Genomic DNA, 22772 nt, shown 5'->3' with positions numbered 1-22772 from the left:
TTGATGGGAATATAATAATAGTACAAGACTTTAACACCCCACTCACATCAATGGACAGATCCTCTAGACAGAAAATCAATAAGGCAACAGATATTCTAAAGGAAACAATAGAAAACTTAGACTTAATTGACATTTTTAGGACATTACATCCAAAAAATCAGGATATACATTTTTTTCAAGTACACATGGAACATCTTCAAGGATTGACCACATACTGGGGCATAAAACTAACCTCAACAAATTTAAGAGTATAGAAATTATTTAAAGTATCTTCTCTGACCACAATGGCATGAAACTAGAAATCAACTACAGGAAAAGAAATGAGAAAAAAAAAAAAAACTAAGAAACATGCTACTAAAAAAACAGTTGGCCAATGAGGAATTTTAAAAATACCTCAGACAAAAAATAATGAAAAAACAAACATTCAAAATCTAAGGGATGCCACAAGAGCAGTGCTTAGAGGAAAGTTCACAGCAATACAGGCCTTCCCAGAAAAGAAAAATTTCAAAACAACATCTTAACCTACCACATAAAATAATTAGAAAAAGAAGAAGAAAACCCACAGTTAGCAGAAGGAAGGAAATCATAATGATCAGAGATGAAAACAATAAAATAGAAATTTTAAAAAAATATGGGGAGTTCCCGTCGTGGCGCAGTGGTTAACGAATCCGATTAGGAACCATGAGGTTGCAGGTTCGGTCCCTGCCCTTGCTCAGTGGGTTAAGGATCCGGCGTTGCTGTGAGCTGTGGTGTAGGTTCCGGCGTTGCCGTGAGCTGTGGTGTAGGTTGCAGACACGGTTCGGATCCAGCGTTGCTGTGGCTCTGGCGTAGGCTGGTGGCTACAGCTCTGATTCGACCCCTAGCCTGGGAACCTCCATATGCCATAGGAGCGGCCCAAGAAATAGCTAAAAAGACAAAATATATATATATATATGGAAAAGGAGTTCCCTTCATGGCTCAGCGGTTAACAAACCCAACTAGAATCCACAAGGATGTGGGTCCAATCCCTGGCCTCATTCATTGGGCTAAGTATCCGGCATTGCCATGAGCTGTGATGTAGGCTGAAGATGTGTCTTGGATCTTGCATTGCTTTGGCTGTGGTGTAAGCTGGCAGCTTTAGCTCCGACTCTACCCCTACCTGGGAACTTCCATTTGCTGCAGATTTTTTTTAATTGAAAAAATCAATAAAACTGTGAGCTGATTCTTTGAAAGGGTGAGAAAATTGACAAACCTCTGGCCAGACTTACCAAGAAGAGGAGAGAAAGAACTCAAATAAAATAAGAAATGAAAAAGGAGAAATCTCAATGGATACTGCAGAAATACAAAAAACCCTAAGAGAATACTATGAACAATTGTATGGTAACAAATTTGACAACCTAGAATAAATGGACAACTTTCTAGAGACATACAGCCTGTCAAAACTGAATCAAGAAGAAATACATCAGCTGAACAGACTGATCACTAGAAATGAAATTGAATATGTAATAAAAACACTCCCTACAAATGAAACTCCAAGACCAGATGGCTTCACAGGAGAATTCTACCAAACATACAGAGGAACTTATACCCATCCTCCTTAAAATTTTCCAAAGACATTCTATGATGCCACCATCACCCTAATACCAAAACCAGATAAAGATACTACCAAAAAAGAAAATTATAAGCCAATATCTTTGATGAATATTGATGCAAAATTTTCTCAACAAAATTTTAGCCAAATGAATCCAGCAACATATCAAAAAGATCATACAGCACAGCCAAGTGGGTTTCATCCCAGATGCACAAGGATGGTTCAACAAATGCAAATCAATCAACGTCAACACCACATTAACAAAAGAAAAGTCAAAAACCACATGATCATATCCACAGATGCAGAAAAAGCATCTGACAGTGTCCAACATCCATTCACAATAAAAACACTTATCAAGGGGGTATAGAGGGAACATACCTTAACATAATAAAAGCCATTTGTGACAAACCCACAGCAAACATAATACTCAATGGAGAAAAGCTGAAAGCCTTCCTGCTAAAATCTGGAATAAGACAATGATGACCACTCTCACCACTTTCATTCAACATAGTATTGGAAATCCTAGCCACAGCAATTAGACAAATAAAAGAAATAAAAGGTATCAAAATTGGAAGAGTAGAGGTAAAATTGTATGCAGATGACACAATACAATGTATAGAAAACCCTAAGGACTCAACACAAAAACTACTCAAACTGATCAACGAATTCAGCAAAGTAGCAGGATACAAGTTTAACATTCAGAAATTGGTTGCATTTCTGTATAACAATGAAATATTAGAAAAGGAATACAAAAATACAATACCTTTTTAAATCACATCCAAAAAAAAATCAAATACCTAGGAATAAACCTGACTAAGGAGGTCAAAGACTTAGATGGTGAGAACTATAAAACATTAATCAAGGAAATTAAATGGGATTCAAAGAAATGGAAAGATATTTCACTCTCCAGATTGGAAGAATATCATAAAAATGGCCATACTACCCAAAACAATCTACAGATTCAGTCCAATATCTATCAAATTACTCATGAGATTTTTCACAGAACTACAACAAACAATCCCAAAAAAAAAATATGGAAGAATAAAAGACCCAAAATTTCCAAAGCAACCCTGAAATAAAAAAAGAAAAGCAGGAGTCATACCTCTCCCAGACTTCAGACAAACTACAAAGCTACAATAGTCAAGACAGCATGGTACTAGTACCAAAACAGACATACAGACCAATGGAACAGAATAGAGAATGCAGAAGTAAACCTAGACACCTATGGTCAATTAATCTTCGACAAAGGAGGCAAGAATATAAAAATGGGGAAAATACAGTCTTTTCAGTAAGTGGTGTTGGGAAAACTGGACAGCCACATGTAAACTAATGAAACTGGGACATATCCTCACACCATGCACAAAATTAATGGCTTAAAGACTTAAACATAAGACAAGACACCATCAAACTCCTAGAAGAGAACACAGGCAAAACATTCTCTGAAATCAGTACAAATGTTTTCTTAGGTCAGTCTCCCAAGGCAAGAGAAATAAAAGCAAAAATAAACTAATGGGACCTAGTCAAACTGACAAGTTTTTTCATAAACAAGGAAACCATTAAAAACAAAACAAAAAGACAACCTTATGAATAAGAGAAAATAGTTTCAAATGATGAAACTGACAATAGTTTCAAATGATGCTTAATCTCTAAAATATATAAACAACTCATATAACTCAACAGCAAAAAACCAACAACCCAACTGAAAAAATGGGCAGAAGACCTGAATACACATCTCTCCAAAGAAGATATACAGATGGCCAACAGGCACTTGAAAAAATGCTCAACATTACTGATTATTAGAGAAATTCAAATCAAAATTACAATGAGGTAACACCTCATAATGGTCAGAATGGCCATCATTAACAAGTCCACAAATAACAAATGCTGGAGGGGGTGTGGAGAAAAGGGATCCCTCCTACACTGTAGGTGGGAATGTAAATTGGTACAACCACTATGGAAAACCATATGGAGGTACCCCATAAAACTAAGTATAGAACTACCACATTACCCAGAAATTCTACTCTTGGGCATATCTGGACAAAACTTTCCTTTAAAAAAGACACATGCACCAGTATATTCATTGCAGCACTATTCACAATAGCCAAGACATGGAAACAACCTAAATGTCCATCAACAGATGAATGGATTAAGAAGATGTGGTATACATACACAATGGAATACTACTCATCCATAAAAAAGAACAAAATAATGCCATTTGCAACAACATGGATGGAACTAGAGATTCTCATATTAAGTGAAGTAAGTTAGAAAGAGAAAGACAAATACTGTATGATATCACTTACATCTGGAATCTAATATATGGCACAAATGAACCTTTACACAGAAAAGAAATTCATAGACATGGAGAACAGACTTGTGGTTGCCAAGGGGGAGGAGGAGGGAGTGGGATAGAGTGGGAGTTGGGGGTTAATAGATGCAAAATATTGTATTTGGAGTGAATAAGCAATGAGATCCTACTGTATAGCACAGGGAAATATATCTAGTCACTTGTGACGGAACATGATGGAGGATAATGTGGAAAAAAGAATATGACTAGGTCACATTGCTATATAATCAAAATTGACAGAACATGGTAAATCAACTATAATGGAAAAAATAAAAATCTTATAAGAAATTTCCTTTTGCAATGAAAGTACATAATTCCTACTTATCCCTCAACACTAGGAAATATATTGTACAGGGTGAAAACAGACAAGCCCAGGAGTGTGAGTCTGTAGATAAACTCTCCCTTTCCTACAAAGTCACCCACAATAGTATCATCAGCAAATATAGTGATAATGGGACTATTTAGTCTTGTTAAACAATTTATAAATATTTAGAAATTTTTTCTCTTTTCCTTATATGTTTCCAAAAGACACAAATATTCTAGACACACTGAACAATCAATTTATTTAATAATTTCTAATAATCAATAACATAGTCAATACAGAACCCATTAAGTCAATTGAAAAATACTTTACTTATTCAAATGTAAAGAGAGAAAAACACAAGAATTTGATTATTACTCTCTCCAGACATCAATGGCTGGAAAGACACACAAAATCAAAATGAAATAACAATATTAATTTGTTATTTAATTTCCATAGAGCACAGCTGAAAAGAGTATACATTTTATAGCCAACAAAGTAGAAGCTGTTGCTTGATCCTCATGTAAAATTTTGCAAATGATAAATTTCTTTTAAGCAGAAACTTTATGGTATACTACATGATGTTACTAACTGCTAATGGTGATAAAACCATAATGCTACTGCTAATGATTTTAAGCACTAACTGTATACATAGCTAGGTCATCCATCAAGTGAACTAATACACCATATAATTGATACTCCACCACACTAAGTTCTCCCAGAACCACACTACTATTCTGTGGCTATTCGCCCTCTCCAAAGTAACAAATGAAGCTGGTTGATTTAAGGACTTTCTTTATTTCTTTATGTGACCATCAGGAAAATTATAAACCATTATAAGTAAATATTAAGTTAGTTTTCTTATTTGTAAAAAAAAACTATATTCACTTGCTAAATAAGAGTAATTTAGAGGTTTTTTTAAAAACTGAAGTCAATTCAAGAAATCACGGGAAAATATTCATAAGATTGATGTCAGAGAATGTTTTGCCTATGTTCTCTTCCAGGAGTTTGATGGTGTCTTGTCCTATATTTCAGTCTTCAAGCAATTTTAAGTTTATTTTCATGCATGGTGTGAGGGTGTATTCTAGTTTCATTGATTTACATGTACCTGTCCAGGTTTCCCTGCAATACTTGCTGAAAAGACTGTCTTTTTCCCATTTTATGCTCTTGCCTCCCTTGTCAAAGATTAATTGACCACAGGTGTCAGGGTTTACTTCTGCATTCTCTATTCTGTTCCATTGGTCTGTATGTCTGTTTTGGTACCAGTACCACACTGTCTTGATGACTGTGGCTTTGTAATATTGCTTGAAGTCTGGAAGAGTTACACTTCCTGCTTGGTTTTTGTTTCTCAGGATTGCTTTGGTGATTCTGGGTTTTTTGTGGTTCCATATAAATTTTTGGATTGTTTGTGCTAGTTCTGTGGAAAATGTCATGTATAATTTGATAAGGATTGCATTGAATCTGTAGATTGCTTTGGGTAGTATGGCCATTTTTACAATATTAATTTTTCCAGTCCAGGAACATTGAATACCTTTCCATTTCTTTATATCTTCTTTAATTTCCTTGATTAATGTTTTATAGTTCTTGGCATCTAAGTCCTTTACCTCCTTGGTCGGGTGTATTCCCAGGTATTTGATTTTTTTGGGGTGCAATTGTAAAGGGTATTGTATTTCTGCATTCCTTTTGTAATATTTCATTGTTAGTATACAGAAATGTGACTAATTTCTAAATGTTAATACTGTATCCTGCTTCTTTGCTGAATTCGTTGATCAGTTTGAGTAGTTTTTGTGTTGAGTCCTTAGGGTTTTCTATGTATAGTATCATGTCATCTGCATACAGTGACAGTTTGATCTCTTCTCTTCCTATATGGATGCCTTTTATTTCTTTTGTTTGTCTAATTGCTGTGGCTAGGACTTCCAAAACGATGTTGAAGAGCAGTGGTGAGAGTGGGCATCCCTCCCTGTCTTGTTCCAGATTTTAGTGGGAAGGCTTTCAGCTTTTCCCCATTGAGTATTATATTTGCTGTGGGTTTATCATAAATGGCTTTGATTATATTCAGGAATGTTCCCTCTATACCCACTTTGGCGAGGGTCTCAATCATGAATGGATGTTGAACTTTGTCAAATGCTTTTTCTGCATCTATTGAGATGATCATATGGTTTTTGACTTTTCTCTTGTTAATGTGGTGCATGATATTGATTGATTTGAGTATGCTGAACCATCCTTGTGTACCTGGGATGAATTCCACCTGGTCATGGTGTATGATCTTTTTGATATGTTGTTGGACTCAGTTGGCTAAAATTTTGTTGAGAATTTTTGCATCTATATTCATCAAAGATATTGCCTGATAGTTTTCTTTTTTGGTGGTATCTCTGTCTGGTTTTGGAATTAGGGAGATGGTGGCATCACAGAATGCCTTTGTGAGTGTTCCTTCTTCTGCAACCTTTTGAAAAAGTTTAAGGAGGATGTTTGGTAGAATTTGCCTGTGAAGCCATCTGGTCCTGGACTTTTATTTGTATGAAGTGTTTTTATGATGTATTCAATTTCATTTCTAGTTATCGCTTTGTTCAGTTGGTATATTTCTTCTTGATTCAGTTTTCGCAGGCTGTAAGACTCTAGAAAGTTGTCTATTTCTTCCAGATTGTCAAATTTGTTGGCATATAATTGTTCATAGTATTCTCGCATGGTTTTTTGTATTTCTGCAGTATCTGTTGTGATTTATCCTTTTTCATTTCTTATTTTGTTTATTTGGGTTCTTTCTTTTCTCTTCTTAGTGAGTCTAGCCATAGGTTTGTCAATTTTGTTTACCTTTTCAAAGAACAAGCTCTTGGTTTTATTGATTTTTTTTCTATTGTTTTTTGAATCTCTATTTTATTGATTTCCTCTCAGTCTTCCAAATCAACAGAAATAAAAGCAAAAATAAACCAATAGGACCTAATCAAACTGACAAGCTTTTGCACAGCAAAGGAAACTAAAAAGAAAACAAAAAGACACCTTACAGAATGAGAAAAAATAGTTTCAAATGATGCAACTGACAAGGGCTTAATCTCTAAAATATACAATCAACTTATACAACTCAACAGCAAAAAAGCCAACAACCCAATGGAAAAATGGGAAAAATACATGAATAGATATTTCTCCAAGGAAGATATACAGATAGCCAACAAGCACATGAAAAAAATGCTCAACATCCCTGATTATTAGAGAAATGCACATCAAAACTACCATGAGATGCCACCTCACACCAGTCAGAATGGCCATTATTAACAAGTCCACAAATAACAATGCTGGAGAGGGTGTGGAGAAAAGGGAACCCTCCTGCACTGTAGGTGGGAATGTAAGCTGGTACAACCACTATAGAGAACAGTATCAAGGTACCTTAGAAATCTATACATAGAACTACCGTATGACCCAGCAATCCCATTCTTGGGTATATATCCAGACAAAACTTTCCTGGAAAAAGACACATGCACCCGCATGTTCATTGCAGCACTATTCTCAACAGCCAAGACGTGGAAACAACCAAAATGTCCATGGACAGATGACTGGACTAAGAACAGGTGGTATATATACACAATGGAATACTAATTAGCCATTAAAAGAACAAAATAATGCCATTTACAGCAATATATATGGAACTAGAAACTCTCATCCTGAGTGAAATGAGTTAGAGAAAGGCAAATACCATATGATATCACTTATTTCTGGAATCTAATATAGGGTGTAAATGAACCTTTCCACGGAAAAGAAAATCATGGACTTGGAGAATAAACCTGTGGTTGCCAAGGGGGAGGGGGAAGGAGTAGGGTGGATTGGGAGCTTGGGGTCAATGGATGCAAACTATTGCCTTTGGAATGGATAAGCAATGAGATCCTGCTGTGTGGTACTGAAAACTAGGTCTAGATACTTACAATGCAGCACGAAAAGGGGAGAAAAAATTATGTATACATGTATGTGTAACTGGGTCCCCATGCTGTACAATGGGAAAAAAAAGTGTGTTGGTGGAAATAACAATAAAAAATAAATTTAAAATAATAAAATTTAAAAAAAGAAATCATGGGACTGAAGAATGGTAATGTACCATCAAATGAAATTGAAAAATTATAAACAAAGTTCACTCTAATCTGCCAAGCAGTTAGTAATGAATAAAATTAATTAACTGCAGTCTTTCTTCTAGCATATATGAAATGGTCAAAGGGTAGAAGCAAGAAAGGGAAACACATGGGATCTAGAAATTTCAAACCAGAGCACAATCAGTGATTCAGAGTTGTTTACAAGTGGCACTTGTGTTTTCATTATCATTGAATTTCTATAAAGCAGATCTCTGTTTAAAATATCCTGTAGCACTGAACACTTTCTGTCATAGAATAATAAACTGAAAGAGCATGCACTTTGGAGGCAGACAGATCTACATATAAATTCCCACTGTGTGACCTCAGGCAATTCACTCAATATCTCTGAGCATCAACATATTTACAAACTGTGCTCTACCTCACAGGAACTGGTGTAAGGATTGCATTAAATGGAGACAAGTGCCTCATGTGGCATCTGGCACCTAACAGGCATTCAGTAAATGTTAAGTATTGATATAATTTTGAATAAAATATTTAAATGATCCTTTCCATTCATACCTACTCTTTTCATACTCCTCTCTCAATCACACACATAAATAAAAAGATTTGAAGCTCTTTTATCTCTGTAATCTAGATTAATTTGAAAACAAAAACATCCACATAAGCTAATGTGTGCTGTGTCTTCAGTAGATATGATTGAAATAATGGCTTTACTGGTCTTACCTTCTCATTTTCCTTACAGTTTTGCTAATGGGCTCTTAATGGTTATTAGAAAATTTCAAAAGACAGATTTTAAAAGTGAGGCAGTTCCTGTTGAAATAGGCCTATCTATTCAGAATAATTAATTTTTATAACAGCCTAGTAACAGCAGGAAGTTCTGCCAAGCTCTTGAAAGCCAGCCAGAAAGTTAGCAGGTAAGTGCTCCTTTTAGGTCACCAGTTAATAGAGGTGTTTGGAGTTTCTGGAAGCTTTGTTCTCAGAGGAAAAAACATTTCAGTGAATCTGAGAAAGCATCAGGGCAACTATAATGAGTCTGAGACCAGATGCCAGTCATAATTTTAGGCCAGCTGCTACCTCCTTTCGATTCTGAACAAAGACCTACCCTCTGAGAGTACAGCTCTCCCCCTGCCTCTGGATTGCTCTCATAGAGAACTGTGTGAAGCAGATTCTGGCACGATTTAAACATCATACAGGACTGTAGCATAGCTGCAGTGGAATGAGTAGGTGAGAAGGGAATTTGTCAAAACTGTGTGTGAAGAAGACAGGCCTAAAAAGTAGTTTGTCAATGATAAAGTATTAAGTTTAGAGAAACATAGTGGTTTCAAATAAGACTCTCAGAAGCTCAGTTAAGTTTTATCCCCACTTGACAGAATATTGGAGTAAATAATATCCAAGCTTTGGAGTTCCTATTGTGGCTCAGCAGGTTAAGAACCCAACTAGGACCCATGAGGATGTGGGTTCAATCCCTGGCCTTACTCAGTGGGTTAATGATCCAGCACTGCCACGAGCTGCAGCCTAAGTCGGAGATGTGGCTCGGACCCTGCGTTGCCGTGGCTGTGTTATAGGCGGGAGGCTACTGTTCAATTTGACCCCCAGCCTGGGGACTTCCATATGCCATAGGTGCAGCTCTAAAAAGACAAAAATAAAAAATCCAAGCTTTAAAATCAAATAAATAAGTTTGACACTACACACTAACTGGGTGATCTTGGGCAATTCATGTGACACCACCCTAAGTTTCATGTTCCTCATTTATTAAATCAATGGAAATAATAGCACCTATCTCATAGGATTAATGTGATGAATAATTGATCTAATAAAGTTCTTAGCACCATGCCTGAAATATAATAGGGTTCAATAAATGGTGGCTCCCATTATTATATCATAGTTATATTGGCATAAACAGAACACCTAAATTAACCATGACAAATAAGAAAAATAATTTATTTTTCCATCACATAAAAGAAGTCTGATGATAGGAAGCCCAGAGCTCTTTCTATTTTTTGTTCCATCATCCTAGCAATTACTCTCCATCCCCAAGGGCATTTAATGGTCCAAAATGACTACTGAAGTTCTAGTCATCATATTTCCAACTTCCTGGAGATAAAAATATAGGGGAGGGGAAAAAACTTCCCCCAGCTATCTGATCACTTTTAAGGCTCCTTTTCATTCTATCAAAAACTTCCTCCCAACTTCTGTATCCATCTCATTGGAAAGAACTGAGTCAAGCCTCATTACATGGAAAGGATAGGAAATATGGTGGTTTAGCAGTACAACTAAAATCAGGGTTCTATACATGAAATGGAAATGTGGATTTGGGTAGAAATCAACAGGCTCTGCAACAACTTGCAACCATGGTTCTCATATACCCCTCTACGCTCTATTGCCTTTACTAAATCTACCATTTCTTTCTTTTATCTGAAATAATTAATAAAATATGAACATTTTTTCCTCTGGCATTTTCCTACCAAGAGTCTTTGTATTAGTCACCATTTCTATAAAGAGCAGCTCAAAAATTTAAATCTCTAGCTTTGCCTCAAGTCAGAAGTCAGCTAGGTTTTAAGCCTCTTGCAACTAGATAAGATTTGATCAAAACCTTAATCCATTTTCAAGATACAGAGCCTTCCTCAAGACTTCTGCCAATTACCATGGTTTTCATTCTCCTTACTATGTTTGGTTTCAAGCTCCTGCTACCATCAGGATCCTGGGTTCTATATGCCAACATAGTTATAAAGCACAGTCCTTTTCTAAAATAAAAAAAGTAGGCAGATAGATAGATAGACTTTCCCACAATACATTTGTGAGTGAAATAGGCTTGGATGGAAATATGAATCAGAAATTGAAACATGGCAACAATTTCAAAGGTAATATTTGACATTAACCTTCTTAAGATATCCTTTAATCATCCCCAAATGGGAAATCTTCATTGGCCATGTCTCCATACAATCTTTTCCTTATACCCTCTCTTCATATTGTCCTGTCCCCTCACATTCTGCCCCTTTTATCTCAGGAGAAAAGTTAACTTCTCCCATTTTCTCATTCGGACTATTACAATAGCCTCCTGACTGGTCTATTTCACACTCCTGCTATCCATTTTTGATATAGTAGCCACAGGGACCCTTCAAAAATTGGCCATCTTACACTCTCAAACTCATTCTATGAGGCCACCATCACCCTCATACCAAAACCAGATAAAGATACCAACAAAAAAAGAAAATTACAGGCCAATTTCACTGATAAACATCGATGCAAATATCCTTAACAAAATACTAGCAAACCAAATTCAACAATACATTAAAAGGATTGTACATCATGATCAAGTGGGATTTATCCCAGGGATGCAAGGGTTCTTCAATATCCACAAATCAATCAGTGTGATACACCACATTAACAAACTGAAAAATAAAAACCATATGATCCTCTCAATAGTTGTAGAAAAACACTTTGACAACATACAACACCCATTTCTGATAAAAACCCTTCAGAAAGTTGGCATAGAGGGAAACTACCTCAACGTAATAAACCCACAGCTAACATCATTCTCAATGAGGAAAGCTGAAAGAATTTCCGCTGAGATCAGGAACAAGACAAGAATGTCCCCTCTCACCACTACTATCCAACACAGTTTTGGAAGTGGCAGCCACAGCAATCAGAGAAGTAAAAGAAGTAAAAGGAATCCAAATTGGAAAGGAAGAAGTAAAACTATCACTATTTGCAGATGACATGATACTATACCTAGAGAATCCTAAAGACTCTACCAGAAAACCGTTAGAGCTCATCCATGAATTTGACAAAGTCGCAGGATACAAAATTAATACACTGAAATCCATGGCATTTCTATATACTAACAATGAAAGAGCAGAAAAGGAAATTAGGAAAGCAATCCTGTTTACCATCACATCCAAAAGAATACAATACCTAGGAGTAAACCTACCTAAAGAGATAAAAGACCTGTACTCTGAAAACTATAACACACTGATGAAAGAAATCAAAGGATGACGCAAATAGAAAGTCATACCATTCTCTTGGATTGGAAGAGGCAATATTATCAAAATGACCATACTACCTAAGGCAATATACAGATTCAATGCGATCCCTATCAAATTACCAAGGACATTTTTCACAGAACTCAAACAAAATATTTTAAAGTTTGTTTGGAAGCACAAAAGACCCAGAATAGCCAAAGACATCCTGAAAAAGAAAAAGGGAGCTGGAGGAATCAGGCTCCTGGAATTCAGACTATACTACAAAGCAACAATCATCAAAACCATATGGTCCTGGAACAAAGACAGACATATAGATCAGTGGAACAGGATAGAAAGCCCTGAATTAAACCCACACACCTACAGCCAACTAATCCATGACAAAAAAAGCCAAGAATATACCATGGAGAAAATACAGCACCTTCAATAAATGGTGCTGGGAAAACTAGACAGCCACATGGAAAAGAAGGAAATGAGAACACTCCCTAACACCATACACAAAAATAAACTTAAAATGGATCAAAGACCTAGATATAAGACCAGACACTGGGAAACTCTTACGGGAAAACATAGGCCAAACACTCTCTGACATATACCACAGCAACATCTTCTCAGATCCACATCTTAGAGTCATGACAGTAAAAACAAAAATAAACAAAAATTGGACTTAATTAAACTTTAAAGTTTCTGCACAGCAAAGGAAACCCTAAATAAAATGAAAAGACAACCCACAGAATGGGTGAGAATGTTTGCAAGTGAATTGACTGAGAAGGGATTAATCTCCAAAATTTATGAACACCTTCTTCAGCTCCATACTAAAAAAAAACAAACAACCCCATCAAAAAAAAGGGCAGAAGATCTAAACAGACAGTTCTCCAAAGAAGACATACAGATGGCCAAAAAACACATGAAAAGAGGTTCAGCATCACTCATTATTAGAGAAATGCAAATCAAAACCATTCTGAGGTACCACCTTACACCAGCCAGAATGGCCATCATCAAAAAAGTCAACAAACAATAAGCGCTGGAGAGGGTGTGGAGAAAAATGAACCCTAGTACACTGTTGGTGGGATTGTAAATTGGTGCAACCACTGTGGAAAACAGGATGGAGACTCCTCCGAAAACTCAAAATAGAACTACCATTTGACCCAGCATTCCCGCTCCTGGGCATCTATCCAGAGAAAACCATGACTTGAAAAGACACAGGTACTCTGCTGTTCATTGCAGCACTATTTTCAATACCCAAGACGTGGAAACAATCTAAATGTCCATCGACAGAGGAGTGGATCAAGAAGATGTGATACATATACACAATGGAATATTATTCAGACATTAAAAAGAATGAAATACTGGCTTTTTAAGCAACATGGATGGACCTAGGAATTACCATGCTAAGGGAAGTCAGCCATACAATGAGACACCAACATCAAATGCTTTCACTGACATGTGGAATCTGAAAAAAGGACAGAATGAACTTCTTTGCAGAACAGATACTGACTCACAGACTTTGAAAAAACCTATGATTTCCAAAGGAGACAGTATGGGGGTGTGTGGGGGGGAGATGTGCTAGGGTTGTGGGATGGAAAACCTATAAAATTGAGTTGTCATGATCATTATACAACTATAAATGAAATAAATTCATTGAGTAATTAAGAAAAAAAAGAAAATTGTGCCACTCTTCTGCTCCAAATCTTTTCAGTAGCTTTCCATTACACTTTGCAGAATAGCCAAAGTCCTTATAATGTGTCCTAGATGATATGTTCCCCTAGTAACTCTCAGACCTTACTCCTGCCAACTTCTACCATGTTAACCAGCTCCCATCACAAAAGCCTCCTTGCTTTTCTGGAACATTCCTGCCTCAGAGCCTTTCTTTCTTTCTGTCTAAAACATTCTTCTTCCAGTTATGTATGTGGGCTACTCCAACCACCCCTTCAGCTTATGCTCAACTGTCAGCTCAGTAAATCCTTCCCAGACACCATTTTTATAATAGCAACCTTAACTTCTAAATTGCCCATCAACTTTGCCTATTTTGTTTTTCACCATGCACTTATCACCTTCTGATGATCTGTATAACTTTCTCATTTCTTTATTTGCTATCTTTCTCTACCCACTAGAATGTAAACCTCATGAGGGCAGGGATTGTTGACTGTTTTGATTGCTGCTCTATCTTCACAATCTGGCATGTCATAAGGATAAACATTTGGTGAGTAAATCACAAAAAAAAAAAAATTCCCATCAGAGCATCTCAGCTACCTTTTGTATTTCCTGGGCTTGTGCAGACATTCTTTTGTACCTCAGTTGGCTTATTATTTTTCCAAGTCAAAATATTTCCTCCCTAAAAGGAATGCTTTGCCAACTATTGAGAAAACAACCTTCTGACATCTTTAATCCTAGTTCCATGTGTCTTTGTGGTGGCCATGGAGGAGAATTACTCAGATTCCCATTCCAGTAAGAACCTGCTACAGGGAGTATAGTTGACAACTTCCATCTTCAGGACCTACTACAGCAGTCACACCTACACTGAGGCCTCTTCTCACTGGCTGCTCCCTGTCAACGACCAAATACAGAGGGTGTGCTGGAGCTAGGTCATACCTGCTCAACACAGCACCCTGATGGACAATCTCTGCTCTGGGGCTCCCACTGGCCTGGCCAAGTTATGCTCATAACTTCACTTTCATCTGAGCCTCTTTCTACCCAATCTTCCTTCTTCCCTCCTCTCTTTGCACGGGTGTCACACCTGCATCTGCAGTTTCCTTGTGGATTCTTGATCCCACCCTGTTTATCTTTCGTACGTATTTCACTAATAAGTCTCTTGTACTTCAAATTTTTTTTTGGTAACTGCTTCTCAGAGGAACCAGCCTAACTGTCCTCCAGCCATTTTCCCTTGCATATCCTGTAGTCAGCTCATTCAATGTGTTCAAAACCAAACTCTAGAGGCTTTTGCTCAGATATGAAGACCATCTGGGTTTGGTATAAAATGTTCCAGGTATTGAGGTGGCTATTTTTATAATATAATGGTTTTAAAGAATTTTAACCCTAAAGTATATTAAAATAGTAGTGGAAAATTAAAAGACTAAGTTTGGGATAATTTTGACATGATATATATTAAAATATAATAAAATAATAGAAAAAAATATTTTTAAAAAAGATCCAGACATTTCTTTCATATTTAGGTTCAAAAGAGGTCATAAAAGCGGTGGAATTTTTGCCCCTCTTCCCTGTTATTGATATTATTTAGCCAGAGTTGTTAAGATATTTTTGAGCTGTGTACTGACTTAACAACCTCAAATTACTGTTAAATACTGTTGAAGTTTCATGATAGACACTTTTATCTTTATTAAAGTTATATAAATTTCTGATGTTTATTCCATGTCACAATGGTAAATCTAAATGAAGACATTAAAGGTATAAATTTATTTAAGATGTAGCCATTTCACAGGATCAAGGTGTTACCAAGACAGCTACATATCTCCATGATTCTGAGTGCTCTTTCCTTCAAATTTTCTTCTGGTTTTTGTTTTTCAGATCCTGAAAGATAATTTCACCTGTATAGGATATGTTAACCCTGCAAGTACATGGAACAATATAAATATAGGCTTCAGAAGCCTTAAATACTATACACACTACTATATATAAAATAGATCACCAATAAGAACCTATTGTATAGCACAGGGAACTCTATTCGATATTCTGTAATGACCCAAATGGGAAAAGAATCTGAAAAAGAATGGTATATGTATATGTATAATTGAATCACTTTGCTGTACACCTGAAACAAATACAACATTGTAAATAAACTATACTCCAATATAAAATAAAAATTAAATTTTACAAAAGTTAGAACATGAAAACAAACTGTGTAACTGAAAGAAAGAATACTATATAACTATTAAACAAAATAAGAGAATGTTATGTGTACCAAAGTGAGAAATCTCCAAGATATATTTTTAGGAAAAAAAAACCTACAACAGGATACATAGCAAGCTAGCATTGTATTTTAAAGGGGTTATATCCCTGAAAAATACCACAGATATTAATAAGAATAATTGTCTTTAGGTTAGGGTAAGGCAGACTTGGATATCAATTTTCATTTGTGTGGTTTAAATTTTTGCCATATGTGTTACTTTTTAAAACCTGAAAATAAATAAAACAAAAGAGCTTAAATCCTAAAAGAAATTTAAAAAATAAAAGACCGGCATATATCTAGATTCCCAGGAGTAGGAAATTTTTAGTTACAGTCAGTTAAGAAGAAGACTGAGGTAAATGATAGAAAAGTTTAGTCCCTAGATGTGCTTCTCCTCCTGCAAAAACTTTCCATGGAGAAGCCAAACTAAAGAAACTAAAGCTGAGACTTCTTTGATTCCTAAACACACCTATGGCACTGGTAATTTTAATACTTTAAAATCAACTGCCAAGAATGTTAGTGCAAAAAAAATTAGTAAAATAAAATAGTCACTCAAATCCTTCTTCACCTGTAGACAAAATTAACCAATAGCCTCCTCTATCCAAACTGATTTGAATGGGCACTGACAACAAGTGTGAGTTCTTGAAAACATTGAAAAGGGACAGAGTGGAAGAAGAATGTCAAGATGGAAACCAAGTTAGTCCTGTCATTGCATAATAGCAATAACATTCTCCAGAAAGGGATATTAACCAAAACTTTGATGAAGATTATAGTCCCTCAAGATGACGGCAATGCTGCTCTTATTTCCCAACAAATCAGTCTTCAAATTTTCATAAACTGATGTGAATACAGAGAAAGCATATAAAACAGTGCCTGGTACATAGCAAACCCTTGATAATGTTAAGTATTACATAATATAACAGAAAATTTGACTTCTCTCAGCTCTGGACTTACAATAAATGGAGACTGTACTTTGCATCTGTCATAGCTTAACATTTGGTTATATTCAGTTACTTATAGGTATCAGGGTAAATTACCAGGTTCTAGACCTTACATTGTGGTGACAAGACAGGAGATGAGCATTTAAAATTATAATATGCATGCCAAATAATAAAAAAAATGAATTGGAGGGTACAAATCAATTGCTAATCAAATTTGAGAAGAGGGGGAAGTCAGAGAAGTCTAGAATTAAGGGTTTCTTGGAAAATGTAGACTGACTTCAAAGAAAACATTCTTTTGTGAAGGAAGAATGTGGATGGGAGCAGATATTACATTTGAAAAAAAATAACATGCTTAGATTTTTTTTAGAAATTGTCCTATTTTTAAAGGCATATTGTTTACTTTTTAACCTCTTTTGAGCAATGAAGTCAAATTAACATAAGGCAAGGGCTCAGTAATACAGAATGTAAAGTATATTTTAATCAAGAATAGGATTAGAAAACCAAACATTTGTTACATCTTTATTATATATTCTGAATTTCTACAGCTGACTCAATGAAAATTGAACTTTTGAGTTTGTGGGATTGTAGAGTATTACAAATCCTTAAAAACATGAGAAGACTACTCAACATTTCTTTGGTCACTCAGGCAAATTACTGCCACATGTCATACCTTGAAGCAAATTTATTCACGTTACCTTGTGCTTTCTGTGGTTTTCCCTCAATAGGACCCATCTACAAAACAGATGCTCTTAAAAACCAAAAACCTAACACACATAATAGCTCTACTCCCTTGTCTGTAATGGGACAGGTGCACCCTTGATTATTTACACAGAGTGCCAAAAAAGGAGATTATTTACATAAGCAGAATGCTTTCTTCAAGAGTGCTTATCACTGGCTGAACCCCAAGGATCAGGAAATGGAGAGAGAGTGAGCAGAAGGAGACACAGTATAAATGGAAGATTAGAAGAATGTGTTAAAAAAAAAAAAGCTGAGGAAAAGCATATTTTTATTTCTCTTTTTATTTAATTTTTAATTGTTATTTCCCCAATACAATTTTTTTTCTAATGTACAGCATGGGGACCCAGTTACACATACATGTATACATAATTTTTTCTCCCCTTTTCGTGCTGCATTGTAAGTATCTAGACCTAGTTTTCAGTACCACACAGCAGGATCTCATTGCTTATCCATTCCAAAGGCAATAGTTTGCATCCATTGACCCCAAGCTCCCAATCCACCCTACTCCTTCCCCCTCCCCCTTGGCAACCACAGGTTTATTCTCCAAGTCCATGATTTTCTTTTCCGTGGAAAGGTTCATTTACACCCTATATTAGATTCCAGAAATAAGTGATATCATATGGTATTTGCCTTTCTCTAACTCATTTCACTCAGGATGAGAGTTTCTAGTTCCATATATATTGCTGTAAATGGCATTATTTTGTTCTTTTAATGGCTAATTAGTATTCCATTGTGTATATATACCACCTGTTCTTAGTCCAGTCATCTGTCCATGGACATTTTGGTTGTTTCCACGTCTTGGCTGTTGAGAATAGTGCTGCAATGAACATGCGGGTGCATGTGTCTTTTTCCAGGAAAGTTTTGTCTGGATATATACCCAAGAATGGGATTGCTGGGTCATACGGTAGTTCTATGTATAGATTTCTAAGGTACCTTGATACTGTTCTCTATAGTGGTTGTACCAGCTTACATTCCCACCTACAGTGCAGGAGGGTTCCCTTTTCTCCACACCCTCTCCAGCATTGTTATTTGTGGACTTGTTAATAATGGCCATTCTGACTGGTGTGAGGTGGCATCTCATGGTAGTTTTGATGTGCATTTCTCTAATAATCAGGGATGTTGAGCATTTTTTTCATGTGCTTGTTGGCTATCTGTATATCTTCCTTGGAGAAATATCTATTCATGTATTTTTCCCATTTTTCCATTGGGTTGTTGGCTTTTTTGCTGTTGAGTTGTATAAGTTGATTGTATATTTTAGAGATTAAGCCCTTGTCAGTTGCATCATTTGAAACTATTTTTTCTAATTCTGTAAGGTGTCTTTTTGTTTTCTCAGGTCAGTCTCCCAAAGCAACAGAAATAAAAGCAAAAATAAACCAATGGGACCTAATCAAACTGGCAAGCTTTTGCACAGCAAAGGAAACCAAAAAGAAAACCAGACGACAACTTACAGAATGATTTCTCTCTTAATTTCCCTTTCTCTCTGAAAAGCTGAGGGGTCTTGTTAGGAATAACTTGTTAATAAGAATCACTTTATATTAAAGAATTAAACATGGTGCTGATAAAATACACAGCTTTGTCAAATCTATGAACAATGTTTAAATATGTATTATCATTTTTAAAAATGAGATGATTATATAAGCAAAAATAGTGTATCAAGAGAGATCTTGACATAGAAGAAAGCCTTGGTCTTTTTTTTTTTTTTTTTCTTCTTCCTTTTTTGGCCGCACTTGTGGCATATGGAAGTTCCCAGCCAGGGATCAAATCCAAGCCACTTCTTCACCCTCCACCACAGCTGCAGCAGAGATAATCTGGATTATTGACCCAGGGCACCACAGTGGGAACTCCAGCCTTGGTCTTAGAATGAGGATTTGGCTGGTGTCCTGCTTTCCACTCCTCTGGCTATGTGATTTCAATGATAATATTGTCACCTGTCTCTCAGGTTGTTGAAGGACTCTAATAAGTTAAACAGTGATCCCCAAAAGATATGTCCAAGTTCTAACCCCTGGTACCTGTGAATTTGACTTTATTTGAAAATAGCATCTTTGTAGATATATTTAAAGTAAGAATCTCAAGACTAAATCATCTTGGATTTAGAGTGGTCCCGAGCCCAATAGAAATGTCCTTATAAGAGACAGAAATGGAGAACACAGAGGTGAAAGCCATGGGAAGATTAAGGCAGAAGGTGAAGTTATGCAGCTACTAGTCAAGGAGGCCAAAGAATTTTCAGCAGTCAGCCCTATCTTGCCCCTCCCCCTATCTATCTCCCCACTGGTGCCCACTAAGTTTGTTCCCTGTATCTGTGAGTCTGTTTCTGTTTTATTATATACATCTGTTTGTTTTATTTTTTTAGTAGAGGGCGGGAGTTTTGAAGGGAGGTTACAAGAGTATCTCTGAGACTCAGAGGAAGAGTTGAACAGTCAGGATTTGGACTCATTAATAGGTGTTCCTGGATTTTAACCACCAAATCAGAAGGTATTTGGTTCTTTATCCAGGACTAAGACATATTGTTTCTGAAGTATTTTCCTTTTAGAAAAACTGAAAATTGAGGTCCAAATAATCAACCTGCAGGGAAAAGACTTTCAGTTGTCAGTGTTCTTTAAAGAAAAATATTTTGTTATTCTGGAAAAATAATGACACAGAGATTTGTAACTCTTGGATTTAAATAGATCAAGAAGCAATCCCTTCATTCCAAATCCTTAAAAATGAACATGTTTCCTTTCATCTCCTTTGAGAAGAGAAGCATGCTTTGAATGTTTAGACTTATTTGAATGAAAATGCAACCATGAATTTTGAATTCTAAGACACATCTAACTAGCTGAAGCCTTTGGATATACATCTCTTAGATAAACTACTTAGAGTCCTATTTGAGGAAATTATCACTTTTAAATTATTTTAAGATGCAGCCAAAAACAGCACATTTTCCAACAATATATTCTATTTGCCTTTAGCAATTTGCTCTCTGCTCCATTCAAAATTCTTACTAAGAGATGAGTTAGTGCAACTGGTAGATTTCTTGCTCTGGAGATTTAAGTGAAAATAAAACTTAGACCACAAGTGAAATCAGTTTGATGGATTCCCTCAAACTAAAACCAAACACAGCAATCTTTATTTGGAAAACATTGGCCTACGGAGAAATTTTAAAAACTAAGCTTATAAATACAGGTAAGGAAATAAGACATTTACTGAAAACCCCCCCAAAAAATATAGAAAAGGGTAGAAAAGATTGTCTTCAAGGTTTTGAAAAAAAAATTAAATAGAAGGGCTTCTTAATATTACGCAGATAAATTTCTTATAATCTCCTAGAATCAGAATCATTAATTTTTAAATTTTTACAGCTACAAGTTAATAGGTACATAGATATATAGAAAAAAAAGTCCTCCGTTCTCTAGACGTTACTATCATAAATTGGCACAACACATCACTCAAAGTAGTTATCTTCCTTTAACCAGTTCCTAACACACAACCATTGTTTGCAGATGTTAATGATACTATAATTAATTGATATTTTTTCAGTTGCAAGTAACAGAGACTCAACTCAAACTGGCCTAAATCTTTTCCCTCTGTCAGCATTGCTTTATATTGTATTTATTTTTATGAAGACTCTCCCTCTATGTGAAAACGAGAAGGCTCTCAAATACCCTTGGCTTACATAATTTTTGGAGAAGGTGTTTCCTTCCCAGGAGTGCTAGAAAAAGTAGCAAAAGGAGAAATTATTCTTGTCCTGAGCCCATCAATAAACCAATAACTCAAGCTAGAGGGATGGATACTCTGGTAAGTCTGAGTCATGGGTCAATCTCTGGCATAGTGGGTGAGATCAGCTCCAGGAGCTATACCTGAAGGAAAGGTGTTTTTGAAAAGAAAAGAGGACTTTTTATCTAAGAAAAAGGCAGAAGAATGGTTTCTGGATTTATCAGTTAGAGTCCCAACAGGAAACAAATGGAACACTCAAACTGGAGTGTTCAAATTGAAGAAAATTTATTTTTGAAGAAACAAATTACAAAGGTGTAAACAGGGTATAGAGGAACCACAAGAAATCATAGAGCAACTTAGAATTCTCCCAAAGGATAAGGAAAGAGAGCAATTACTAAAACCAAAAACCAGAGAGTCCTGTAGAAGAAACCTTGTTGAGAGAAGCAAAGAAATGAATACTCTCTCCCTTCAATCTCTTCCCAAGACTCTTCATTGACCAAACTCAACTGAGAGCCAGAAGATGTGGGAGCCCACTGATGTAAGCCTTAAAAGTCAGGCCCAGGTAAGGTAAGGGCAGAGAATGAATTTGGAGGGGCAAGTGGAAAATATACAACACACTGAGTAAGTAGAATGAATATTCATTATATACCACAATCCCTGGATGCTTGTCCTGTCATTCAATAAAAAACAGTTGAGTCCCTCTATGAACAAGACACATTTCTAAGCAAGGGAAACAAAAAAAGGAAAGACACAGTCCTTGCTCTTAAGAAATTCATGGTCAAGGAAAAAAAAGGAGATTGCTACTTTTTATCAAAGAATGATGAACACATTATAACTTTAAGAATTTCATTCTGTGGAGAACCATAGAATCAACAGGAACACGAGGTTCAAAATGGCAATAAATAATCATCTATCAACTATCACCTTAAATGTCAATGGACTGAATGCCCCAATCAAAAGACACAGAGTGGCTGAGTGGATAAAAAGGCAAAAACCTTCAATATGCTGCCTACAAGAAACTCACCTTAGGACAAAGGATACATATAGATTGAAAGTGAAAGGGTGGGGAAAAATATTTCACGCCAATAGACATAACAGAAAAGCAGGAGTTGCAACACTCATATCAGACAAAATAGACTTTAAAACAAAAGACATAAAGAAAGACAAAGAAGGACACTATTTAATGATTAAGGGATCCATCCAAGGAGAGGATGTTACTATCATCAAC

The sequence above is a fragment of the Sus scrofa genome, chromosome 1 (genome assembly GCF_000003025.6).
Source record: "Sus scrofa isolate TJ Tabasco breed Duroc chromosome 1, Sscrofa11.1, whole genome shotgun sequence".
NCBI classification, from domain to species: Eukaryota; Metazoa; Chordata; class Mammalia; order Artiodactyla; family Suidae; genus Sus; species Sus scrofa.
Note: the sequence above shows the minus strand (reverse complement) of the source record.